The following is a 13108-nucleotide window of genomic DNA, read 5'->3' as shown; positions in this document are numbered from 1 at the left end:
TACAGCATTATCCATAAGATAGAGTTTGCAGACGTTTCATTATGTCCCATAGTGCTGCATACTCTGCTTAGATTATCCCTTGAGAATTATATGTTTCAATTGTATCTAATATTAAACACATAGATAAATCAAATCTTTCAACATTTTTAATAGGCTAGTTGTAACTCATATCCTTTCTTTTTGTCAGGTTTGGCAGTTTTTTAATGAGCCTCAGAAACAATCTGTTTGTAGAGTATATTTTGTTATGCTCAATTGCTTCTCATTTACCCTTCTTGGATTATAAATAGTTACTTAATGAATAAATTATGTCTAGTTTTGCCTATATATGTTATTGAGAAGGCTACATTATTTCTGTTCTTCTATATCGATAGCATACCATCCTTGGTCAGTATTATTTTTTCATAGTCTGTTGTTATTGATTTGTATTTATTTATAGCTTTTTTTCTTTTTTTATTTCTCTTATTACTCCATCTTAAGGGCATTTTGCCCTCTTTTTGTAAAAGATGGGTTATAAGTAAATTGAATTGAATTAAGAAAAAAGGAGTTTGGAAAAGATTAAGAATAGCATTTTTCCTAATGAAGATCTGCTAGAACAAACAGAGAGACATTTTAGATTACTAATCTCATGCTCATTTTTTTGGCTTTGTTTGCATTTTGAAAATTCATCCCCAGTCCTGTCCCACTAAATGTCTCAAAAACTCTCATGCTTCTTGAAATTGTTATTTACATATCACATTAACAATCTAATCCAACTAGGGTAAAGGTGCCAATGATTTGCCAGTTTTTGTAAAAAAAACACTTTTCCTAAATAAAAGGCTTAACTTAAAGACTTTTTGTTTGAAAAGGGTTTCAGTATGTAAGAAAAATATCTACAAATCTATCTGTGTGATTAAAAGTTTGAAGCTTTATCAGAGAAGGGTACAAAATTTCAATTTTTTGAAATTGAAGCATTTTCACCTATAAATTTGACAGAACAAAAAAGTTACCTGTTTTTTATGTAAGTCAGAACCCAATTCAAAATGTGTTGATATACTTGGGGAATACTTGTGGGTAGATCCAGGCGAATTTGACATGCCTATTCTTTTTACTTTATTTCCTTGTCTCTCTTCAACTTTTTTTAAATGTGAAAATGTATAAAACACTATTCAGATAGTGGAAGCAAAAAACTGAAAAAACTACCTCAAGTATAGGGATAAAACTACATAATAATAAGGAGTGTAACTGTGTGGCCTCGGTCTCAATAATATAATATGTGATATAAGTTTCTCTATAAACAGTATCTGGAATAGCTACTTCCTATTAGCTTTAATCATCCAGCAAAGAGTTCTTTTTTGTTCAGAGTAAAAGCACTGTCAACATTTGGCCATTTCAACATTAACCCACCATTTTAATCCACTTTCAAAAAAATTAGTTTTGACTATCCTTTGTCTGAAAAGTCTAGAGTTCTTGAAATATGCATGTCCCACTTAAGATTATTAGAAGTTTTGGATGAATTTAATATATTCCATTAGTATTTTGGGTGGGATAGGGTTTAAAAAATAGGAAGTAGATTCCAAGAATTTTAAGAAGTTTATGGTCATTATATTGGCATTAGTGAAAATTACTTTCACATTTAAATTCTTAGCTCTGTCCTAAAAATGGGTAGAATTTGATGGGGTCATTTTTGATAGTTCTATAACATACTTCAATGATCAGCAGGTCATCTACATTATCAATACCTTTGAGGGAACCTTACTACTTTCATTAATCAATACCACATATAATAGTATTCCTAACAAGGTTCCTTTGGGAATTCCACAGTAATTAGGGATGGGTACAGAGAGAACATTTTGTATTTTATAGCTTGGGATATATTCGAAAGAAAACATAAATAAAATTCACTAAGAGAGGGTGTACTTCAAATTTATGCTTAAAAATATGAACATAGTATGATGCCAAGCAGCAGTTCCTAAGATGATGGAAATCTAGTACCTAGTATCAAATCAGTAAAACTACAATGAAAAAAAAATTAATGTGAGATGTTATTACAAATAATAATCATCAAAATCTCTCATTGTTGAGAAAGTACCCATGAATTCAACAAATATATTTTTTTAGAGGATGCTTGAACTTCAACACCAATTTTTCTCATCTGTTATACAGGTTCAGTGAAATTTTGACCAAGTCAAATATTTACATATTTATAAAATTATACAAGGCTCTTGTCAGACCTCATCTCAATTTTGGCATGTGTCTTTCTTGTCCTTCTTATCAACAAGAATTGAGGCTCATTGAAAACGTACAGAGATGAGCAACAAAATGCATAAGAAGTCTAGCATCAACCTCACATGAGGACTGCCTCAAGTACCTCACACTACCCACTCTGGTTTACCAACGCTTGTGCGGCAATATGAAGCTTACTTACAAGCTACAGAATGAAAAGTCAGCAACACAGTACCAGTCAGCACATCACATGAGGACACTCCAAGAAGCTACCAAAGTCAAGCTCCCAATCTAAAACTCACCAAACATTCTTTTCAAGAAGAGCATATACCATTGGAATAAACTGATACATTCAACTGTCAGTGCTCTCTCCATCCCATCCTTCAAAAACCAACTTGACAAAGAGTGGGAGAAGAAGCAGTGGAGGTTTGACTGTCAGTCATCAACTCAAGAGCACTACAGGTCTGGAAGACCTTAAAGCTCTCAGATGGATTAAGGTAATTAAAGTAAGGTAAAGTCACCTATATTTTGACAGGGCCTGTTGCTGTCTGTCAAAAATTTTAAAAAGGTTTCTTGCTATAAGATATTCTCAAAAGAAATTAATCTCATAATAGAAACCAACATATACATTTGAATATTGCTGAAGGAACATTTTTAGTTGGTATGGTATTCTAATACATCAGACACAAGTTTTCAACACTTGGAGCATAGTTTCATCAATATAACAATAGCTGCCAATTTAATTTAATATTATCAAGAAAAAGCCAACACAGCTACACATGAGAGAAGATTAGATATATCTTTATGCATTGGTGCTGATTCCAACTTTTTTTGCAAAAAAATAAAAATAACCAAGTAATGAAAGTTTGAACATTACAGAGCTAGAAAAACTGTTGGTAGCCCATTTTTTTCTTATCTAGGTGTACTGGATACAGTGTTCATGTTTGCAAGTATCAAAATATGACAATAGCTTTAAGAGATGGTGTTCAAAGTCATGACTAAGCAGAGTTATCCTGTTTTTAAAGAAAATTTTGACAGTGGTTCCAAAAGTGTAGTGTCAAATCATTGCTGTATTTACCCTCATCTATCCTAGCTTAATCTAAATTTTCAGTAGGCTAATGGTCCATTATAATTTTTTGGTAGGTGGCACTAATGGTGTTTAACTAGGAAAATAGGTTACTTGCAAACAGAAATGCAGTCATATTCATGTTTATTTTTCAGAATTTTGTTATTTGATCTGTATAACAGTGAAAAAAGTGAAGATAAGGGTTCTCCCTCTCCAAAATATGTAAACCAGGATTAATCTCCATATTATGTAGTAAGAATTGTTTTTTTTTAACATGTTTCCTTATGTACTGGACCATGCCTAGACTTACACTATCTAATGACAAAATTTTGTTTTATGTTTGTAATGTAGCCTATAGTCTATGCCTACATAAAAAGAGAGGACTGAGCATAAAAAGCCAAACAAGGCAAGTAATAGCAAGGGGCATAGTTATCACTCAGAATAAACACTTTTTTTATAGTAGGCTTAGGTCTTTTTCTGTAGAGCCAATAGCCAATGCTATTCTTAAACTTCACCAATAGTTGTGCTTTTGAAGATTCATAGAGTATACATATCTAAGTATGGGATAAGCTTCAGGTTTTATTTGCACATAAGCAGGGGTGGATCTCAAGCACTTTTTTAAGGGGCAAGAGGGGTCCATTTCTAGATAATTAAGGGGCATGGGATATACAATTTTTCCTCAACATTATAGAGGAGCAACTGACCCCCACCCCAGGAGATGCCCCTGCATGCACAGAAGGGAAGCTGTAAGGATTAGATGAACTGGTGTACTTTTAGGAATGATATGTGTGAATAGGCTACTTAGAATTTCTGTAAGCATTATCCAGAATTGTGCCTTTTCCTTCAGGAAAAAGTAGTCTAACCCTTACATAAGTAGCCTAGATGGTAAAATTCTATTTAATTGACTTCTTGCTATCTTGGAAAGGGTTTAGGTTAGGAAAATGAAACTTTCAGGGATGGGTCTACAGGCTAAAGTATGTCCCAGAAAGATTTTTTGAAGTACCTAGCTCTACTTCTTCTCCCTCTAGAGGGCCCTTACCTTCAATGATCTTTAAGAATGTGTCTTATAAAAGTGAAAACCTTGCAAAATAGATCTTCTGCTTAATTGAAATACAAAAAAATTATTTTCAGCTTGATAACTTTGCTCAATCCCATTTTAAAAAGTTTTAAAATATGCAAATACATTTTCTAAACGTTGAAAAAAATTGATATGGCTCAAAATTCTACTCAGATACCAGGAATTGCATTTTCAGAGCTAAAGGCAGTGAAAAAGCAACTAGTAACTGAAAATTAAGGTAAAATGTTGTTTTGTCAAAATTTCAATAGGTATAGACCTGTCATGTAGGCAAATTTCAGGGCCCTCTAGAGAGAGAAGGAGTGGAGGTGAGTACTTTAAAATACCTTCCTGAGACATACTTTAGCCTGTAGACCCTTCCCTGAAAGTTTCATTTTCCTAACCCAACCCCTTTCCAAGATAGCAAGTAGTCAATTAAACAGAATTTTAACACCTAAAAATTCTTCTAAGGCTTCAAATCTAAAAACAAGCACAGTAACTTGCCTAGATGCTACTCCAATAATGTAATTAACTACAATCAATTGTAATCTGTTCTTATTGTATTAGATTAACAACGCTTCTTGACTACTGAGGCAGGGCTGCCAATTTTTTTTTAAGGAGTGTGTCATATTTTTTCCGAAAATGTGCTTTTTGTGTCATCTCAGATTCCATAATGTGTCACAAAATGTGTCATTTTTTTTGCTACAAGTGGTATCAGATTTAATTGTCAAATCTTTATTTAGAGGTTTGAATATGTAATCTTTTCCAAATCAGTTCGAAAAGGAGTAAACTTAACCTTATCCTATTATCTTGGGATCATGGCCTTTTTGTGACGTCATGAAAGAAATAGAAACATTCGATTAAATTAATATTACACACTATGAATTTGTGTCTGGGCGGCCAACGAGGTAATTTTACATTTATAAAAGTTTTAGGGACAATCAATTCCAACCGTAAATTGAAAATAGACTTTTCGTATGACGTCGTAATCGTAATCGGCTCTATACGTAATCGGCTTTATTGGCTAAGCTTTTTATTAACTCAATATGTAAGCCATTCAACCAGCTTCAATCTAGTATTTTTGTCATATTTTTGGTGCCTTTTTAGGCCAGATGGATTATTCTGAAGGAAGGACATCTCTGGAAATTTGTAATCTTGTCCGAGGTTGGATACCCCTCCTGTACTTCTAAAAATGGGAGTTGCTGCTTATGCATACAGCTTTGATAAACTGCATGCTGTTTAATTTTTACTAATAAGTACGTACCAGTTGGCTACAACAAATACTCAATCAAGAAGCCAATTAAGTTCATATATTCAGCGTGCATTTTGATTTGAAATTTCCACCTATGGCTGTTTTTTTTGCGTGGTTTAAATTTTAAATACGGTTATGGCATCTGTCCTGTATTCTGCACTGTTTGTGTACTACTGCCACCGTTAGGTAGCGCTATTCCCTTCCATTAATTTGTAGCTTTTCTGGAGGTAGAAAACTGAAATTTTACTTTTCTTTTATTACCATTTAAAAATCAAGACTAGGATGACAAAAATGTGTCATTTTTTTTGTAAAATGTGTCATTTTTGTCGATTGTGTCATTTTTTATTGAAAAATGTGTCATTTTCGTCGATTGTGTCATCATTTCGTCTGAATGTGTCATTGTGTCACGCAACATCAAATTGTGTCATTTTGACACAAAATGTGTCAATTTGGCAGCCATGTACTGAGGTCCCTGCGTCGGCCCTGCGGCGCGTTAGTAATCTGATCTTAAGCACATGTTCTTTTTTACTTCAAATGTATTTCGAATTAGCACCATCTATATATTTAAGAAGTCTGGTTATTTTTAACAACTTAGAAATCTGACACCATATTGACAATAGTTTTTGACATATAGTCCAATTGAGTGAGAGGCAAGTGGAACCTCAGCTGCACCAATACACTGGAAGACTGATGCAAGGACCTTAGTCGTCAAGGAGGATATTTAATACAGAACATATATGTTTGAAAAACTAAAAGCTATTCTTGTTCACTAATATGCCCAGGCCACTTGATACAAAGATCTATTCCAAAAAATCTCTGTTCCTCTTACTTTGCGTCTCAAGAAGATCTAATTTTGAAGTTACTCCAACAGGTTCAGTTTCGGGATTTCTTAGTAGTCAGTATCTCATGTACACAATTGTTGGTGTCTCGCTAAATTCCAGAAGTGGCTTTGTAGCGGCGCTTTGGTGAAAACAGAGGGTTTGATTCATTTCTTGGATCGTCATTGGGGGCATCGGCTGGTTTGTCTGTAGCAGATAGGATGGTTGATGGGTAGTCACATCTTGCAGTACGCCTTTGTCTCATCATTTGGGGACATCACTTGAGTCTCTTCCACTTAAGGATATCTTGAACTTTTAATACTGTGTTTGTTGCGTCTTTTTTAGTAAAGGCATCAATAAAGAGCTAGTTTTTTGGAAATCAACAAATACAGGAAAATATCATGAGCCAGTTTATTCGGAAGAGTTTGTCAAAACTATATTTTGTCTCTACTTAAAAGCGATAGTTTTTGTTCGTTTGTAGTTTCATCTTCAAGAAAAAAACCTAAAAAAATTAATTCTTTTAAAGAAAAGCGGCAAATCTGATATTTAAATCTACCAGAGGTCGCGAATTCAGAAAATAAAATCAAATTGTTTGTTTCAGGTGTTAATATGAATTCGTTTTTAGAAAATGTCTTCAAATAAATTTGCATTGACTTACTAATAAATAGAGGTTATAATTTAATTGCGAAACTAGTTTAACATGTTTTCATCATTAGACTAAACCATTGAATTGTACTTTAAATTTTGGACTAGATTTGAATATTCAGTCAGGTTGTCGAATCAGCCACTGTTTTGTGCTATATTATTAAGATTTCATAAAAGAGGACTATCATCTAAATGCAGAAAAAAGACCTCAAATAAAAAGAAACAACCAATGCGACAATTGTATTCAAAACTGTTGCTGTCATCCATATCCCATTTTGCCTATTTAAGACCTTATAAATTTGAGCAAATCACTGAAACAGAGCCTGTTTTGAGGCTCTGGCTGCTTCCTGTAAAAATTATTTTTTTTAGATTTATAGTAAAACGTTTTTTTTCACTAATTAAGACTTGGAGTCGGGAGTCAAGACTAAGTTCAACGCAACTTGTAATTACACTTCATTTGCATAGATTAAGAATCTAAAGCATAGCTCAAAAAGTCAGATCTGACTATAGGTTTTAGGTCCCGCGTTAAATTGCACGGCAGTAGAATTGCAGAGAAAGTTAGTTCAAGGGCGTTGAAATCAAAAAAGACCGCGTCACTGAGGGCTCAATTAACTAAGTTGAGCTGAACGAGGTTGACTTGCATGCACACCGTTTTTAAGTTGGTGGCCAAGGAGTATATGCTCCTTGGTCAAAGGAATTAAAATTTTAAACTTAAGACTGATAAAACACTAAAGGTTTTTAGCCTATTTCTTACCACCACCACCCCTCAAAAGATCTTACGGTTACACAGAAAACATGTGATCTCCTTTGCCAAAGCAACAATATTTGACATTTAAAAGCCAGTTAAAATTGCTCTGCTTTTCACCCATTTTTTAGATTAAACAGTGCCTCGGAAAATAAATTTTCATATGCATTTGGGTCAACTTCCTCAGGGAATTAAGACCATAAGTCATAGTCTGTTCAGAAGAGAAGTTTATTGACTATCATATTGGTCCGATTTTAAGGCAAATCATTTTTCAACAATTATGGCCCCCTTGATTTTTGGGTTTTCCTAAAAAAAGAAAACTTCTAATCCCTGTTTTCAGGGTCCCGTTCCCCCAATTTATTATTTGATATACGAGGGCTCGTTTACCTCATACGACCGACAAGTCTTAAACGTAAAAAAAAAAGATTTGCCCAATTTTGAAGCGAAAAAATATTCTATTTACTCTTGGTCACTAATTTAGGTCGTCTTAACCCAGGGAAAAGTTTAAGGGTCAAAGTTTGGAATACATCATAAAATAGGTTTATTGCCCTTTATAGGGATAATTTGCATTTTTTTTTTCTATAATAGGTTCCCAATTGGCCAGGGCCTCAAAGATGCAAGTCCAAAACAAATTATCAAAATTTGCAACGTTATTTTTCTTAGCTTAAGCAATGTTCTTCTAATGTCTTAGATTCACGGGAGAAACTTTCTTTTGGAGCTATTGAGTTCCATTTTTAATGAGTCTATACGAAAAAAAAAATAGGACCCAGCACCACAAAATGAAAACTGAATGTACATTAAGATCTCCCTGGCCCAAAGACTTCATAGTTTTGCCTAAAAGATTACAAAACCAAAACCGTAAAAAAGGGCATAATATATTATACATGAAATGAACAGAGGTAGAAAAGAAAAACGGTAACACGTTAGTAGCAAAGATTAACGGAGTCGATAAGAAATAAACGGTTAACGTAAAGGTTTATATATTTTGGGTCAAATAATTTATTATCACAAACCATAGGTAAAGAACGACATAAAAAACTAAACTGTATTTAAACAGTTTTTTTTACAATTAATGCACCGACAAAGTATATAACTTATTAATTTCAAGGGTACACATCAAAAGAAATTAGTGAATAATTTATTGGTCCAAAAGTATAATAATGAGTTAAACTCCCCAAAAAAGGGGTGGGATCTTAATGACAATTTTACAATGAAATCCAAAACTTACAAGAGCCTTGAGTCAGTTATCTAATAAGATGATTTGTTATTTGTATAAAGAAAAAAGCCCCAGGAACTATCGAACTGAAACTGAAGCCATAAATAATTAGAATATTTAGAAACACCAGAGGTAAGATTGTTTTCCAAATCCAACATTTATTAGATATTGGGCAATTATGTTTTAGGCTGGGCCCCATGCAGATCTTCGAATACCATATATGTTATTCTTACTACAGTCAAGATCAAGACACAAAATAAGCTATATTTGAGTTAAGCATAACAAATTAACCTTTACTGGCTTCTATTCTGAAGACGCTCTGGAAAAACAGATGTGAAGAATACTTTCTCATAAAGAATTTATGAACTATGAAATAAAATGAAACTATATATGAAATAAAACTGTATATGAAATAAAACTGTTTGTCATAAATACAACTAAAGTTGAAATAAAGCTCACAAATATATTCTAGAAATGCATAAATACAATTTCTTCAAGAATTAACAATAAGCTTAGGGATAGGTTAAAAAATTTCACTTTAAACTATGACAACCTTTCCTAGAAAGATTGATGTGGCGTTCTCCTGGGTTCAAACTATAGAACCAAAACTGCCAACATTCTTACTAATCAAAATATGTTTCAGACGATCAGCAAAAATAATAAAATAAAAAAAAATCATTTGTGTTCAGTGGATTCACTTAGGTTAGTAAAAACGATTTGTTTCTTTACATTAAATAAGATTGAAGTTAATGCTTTTAGTAAATTTAACAATAAAAAAGAACCAGTCATAAAAAAAAAACATAAAAGCAATATTGAAAATACATACAATAAGTTTAAAAAAGGCAACTGATTGCAACAAGAGCGAAAAGACCAAAGTAAAAGTTAAGCAGAAAAGTGGAAATGTAGATAACTTACATAAAACAGTTTCAAGACCTCATCCAGTCTTCGGCATTGCACCACAGTGAAATTAGATGCTGTAAGTTCGAATGTAAGATTTTAAAGGAAACTGCATTTCATAAGGTACCATTACTTGTCTAATTTCTCATACGCTAAACCAAAAGATTTTTCAGGGTAAAAAAAACTAATCTTATTAAAATTCTTAAGACCGTGCTTTCTTATTTCATAATTGCATTTTTTTTAAATCATAATTCAGATTTGCTGAAGTTTTAAAAAGGGTTGTCATATGCTGAGATAGGAAAACAAATTCACCAGAATGGTGTTTTCGATGACTATGACATGAACATACATAATTTTGAAATAACAAAGAATCTACACTTAATAAATGTTTGACACGAGAACGTTGACACTGGATATATGTATAACACCCTAACACATTGACAAAACAAATGGTTTTCCCTCAGATTTCTTTTATGTAGAAATCATTGAGAACTAATAGCATAACGTTCCATGCAGAGGCGCCATTTGGACCAAATCTTGGGGTGGGCATAAACTCCATCTTGGGCCCCCCGACTCACTTCGTGCCGCGTATTCATCTAGGAAATGGGCATTTGACAGAACTCGAGAATCTTATTATGTATCTTACCTACTTTCAAAGTTTACAATAATTAATAGCAAATAGCGTAATTACCCCAAGGGTCGTCAAGTTATTACGCTCTTTGGTTAATAGGCGTGCAGTAATTTCAAATCAATTGAACAGAATGGATTATTATGGCCGGCAAAGAGCCCTTTGTGGTGGAAGCTTGGGCCCCCTGGAAAATCTGGGGTGGGCATTTGCCAACCCCTGACCCCCCCCCCCAAATGGCGCCTCTGGTTCCATGTATACATTATACTTAAATGCGTTATTTTTTCAGTAAGATATCTTTAATATTGTTCACTACAATATTAACAGTACAAAAGTATAAACAAGATTTGTGGGAAAATGCATAATAATATAGATTTCCATTTACAAGAAGAGCCCCTATTTACAGCCAATGATCTGAATAAATTTCTTTCCTCCATAATTCAAAGCCTCCCTCCCATCTCTATAAATACTGCTTATGATCCCCTCTTTTAATATTGTTAACATGTTATATGTTGTATCGTATATGCTATATATAACGCGTATATGTAATGCTACATGTTATATGTTGTATATACTATATATAACATAATATTGTAATATGTTACTGCCTTCCCCTCTCTGTTAATACTATTTACGATCTACACTTTTCCAATTTCCCTATTATTTTGCTCTCAGACGTTAAGGCAAAAATTAAAACATTAAAAAGTGCAGCACCTGTCCACTAGACATCCCAATTGTACTTATTAAAGCATATGCAGACATTCTTTCAGTGCCTTTGTCCGTACTTTTTAAAGAAATTACCTCTACTGGTAAGTTCCCTCATTGTTACCCACGTAAAAAAGAAGGGTAGCAAACAAGATTTTGCTGGTATTCGGCCTATTATTATTACTCGAGTATTTTCCAAGTTATATGAAAGCTTTTTAGCTGATTGGTTAAAAGTAAAAATAATCCCAAATGTTGATCAAATACAATTCGAAAATTTGCACTCTACTTCTACCACATACTATCTTGTTCACACTATATGAAACAAACTTGAAGAGCCCAATACCTGGCTCAATGTTATCGCAGTAGACTTACAAAAAGCCTTTGATTTAATTAATCATGATATATTAGTAAAAAAAACTAGCCAATGACTTTCTAGTTGACCCCTATTTAATAAGAATAATTTTGTCCTTCCTTTCTAATGGAACATAAATCATCAAATACATGAATGTATATTTTGATCCCCTCCCCATTTATAATGGTGTGCCCCAGGGAACCCTCTTAGGCCCAATGTTATTTCTTACCATGATAAACAGTCTTGGTGTCGCTTTCCCGGATAGATGAAAATTCGTTGAAGATTTAACCATCTTAGAAACATGTTTCAGAAATTTAAAAAGTAACCCAATGGACATCTTGGAGTCAATATCAGATGAAGCTGTTGCTGGTGATATGAGAGCCAACCCTTTAAAGCCCACAGTTTTATCAATTAGTTTCCTTAAAACTCCCCTTCTTTCTCCTGTCTAATCCCCCCTGAAATGACTGTTAATACTATGAGATTACTGGGTTTTACCATCTCAAGCGATTTAAAATGAGGTTCCCACATTAATGATTTCATGAAACGTACAAATACTGCATTTTCTCACCTCAAACTCCATAATAAATTTAAATGCCCTAAATCACGTCGTTTAGGGATTTTTCTCTCTTTTGTATGTCCTACGCTCGAATACACTTGTCTTGTTTTGAATCCTTGCATCTCCAATGAATTGTCGGACAGAATAGAGGCAGATCAAACAAGGTACCTATGAAATATCTTCAATGGGGGGGGGGTAAAGTACCTTACATTTCCCTTCTTAGGAGAGCAAATCTAGTTACCCTTAAGGGAAGGAGAGCCCAAATTTCCTTACGTTTTGCCCACAATGCTGTGCATAGCCCTCATACTAGTTCTCTTTTCCCTAGTGAACATTTATGCCCCCCCCCGACATTCTGCTTCAAGAAAAATCTCGCTTCTTGCCCCAATAAAAGTTTCTACTGAAATATATAGAGGAGCCTTCATCCCTCATATAGTTGAAATTTTAAATGAATACCTCCCCTTCTCACTCCACTTTTATCTTATAGTTTTAGTGTTTATTTGGCAACTATGAACCTTTTAATTCTTGCTAGTTAGACTTTTGTTCAAATTTGTTTTCCCTGTTTTAATTTTACGAATTTTTATTGGTTGACTTTTTATTGATTACAATTTTTATGATTTTATGACACTGACAATTTTTTAAATTTTTGCTGTTTTTTGTGTACAGACACTAAAGTGCAAATTCGGCCCTTTTTGGACTTGTGATAGCCACTTTGTTCCAATAATTCTTGGATTTTAAAGGATCGCATATGTTGGATTTTAAAGGTTTTTCTCCAGTGTGAACTCTTTGATGATAAGTTAGGTTTTATTTTTGGTAGACTATTTTATCACATACGGCATATTTGAAAGGTTTGTGACCAGTATGAGTTCTTCCGTGGGATATAGGTAGGCTTTTTGTTGGAATGTTTTCTCACACATGTTATATTTGAACGGCTTTTCTCCAGTATGAGTTTTATGATGTGTAGATAAATTAGGTCTT

At 33.5% G+C, this 13108-nt stretch overlaps 1 protein-coding gene across 8 annotated transcripts in view; it reads right to left on the bottom strand.

Moving 5' to 3' along the window:
- Positions 1–13108, bottom strand: part of LOC136040209 (zinc finger protein 79-like) — a 62569-nt gene that overhangs the window by 29290 nt on the left and 20171 nt on the right. For 2 of the 8 annotated variants that reach the window (XM_065724385.1, XM_065724391.1), the window contains exon 1: positions 4827–4920. The exons of 2 other annotated variants lie outside the window; for them this stretch is intronic. The gene's annotated coding sequence lies outside the window, so the exon portion shown is untranslated. Of the gene's footprint in view, positions 1–4307; positions 4331–4826; positions 4921–5118; positions 5139–13108 lie in introns of those variants that run through there. 4 more of the 8 variants (XM_065724384.1, XM_065724390.1, XM_065724387.1 and 1 more) reach the window with 3 other exon arrangements.

Source organism: Artemia franciscana, chromosome 20 (assembly GCF_032884065.1).
Source record: "Artemia franciscana chromosome 20, ASM3288406v1, whole genome shotgun sequence".
Lineage (NCBI taxonomy): Eukaryota > Metazoa > Arthropoda > Branchiopoda > Anostraca > Artemiidae > Artemia > Artemia franciscana.
Note: the sequence above shows the minus strand (reverse complement) of the source record. Positions and strands in the feature narration are given on the sequence as shown.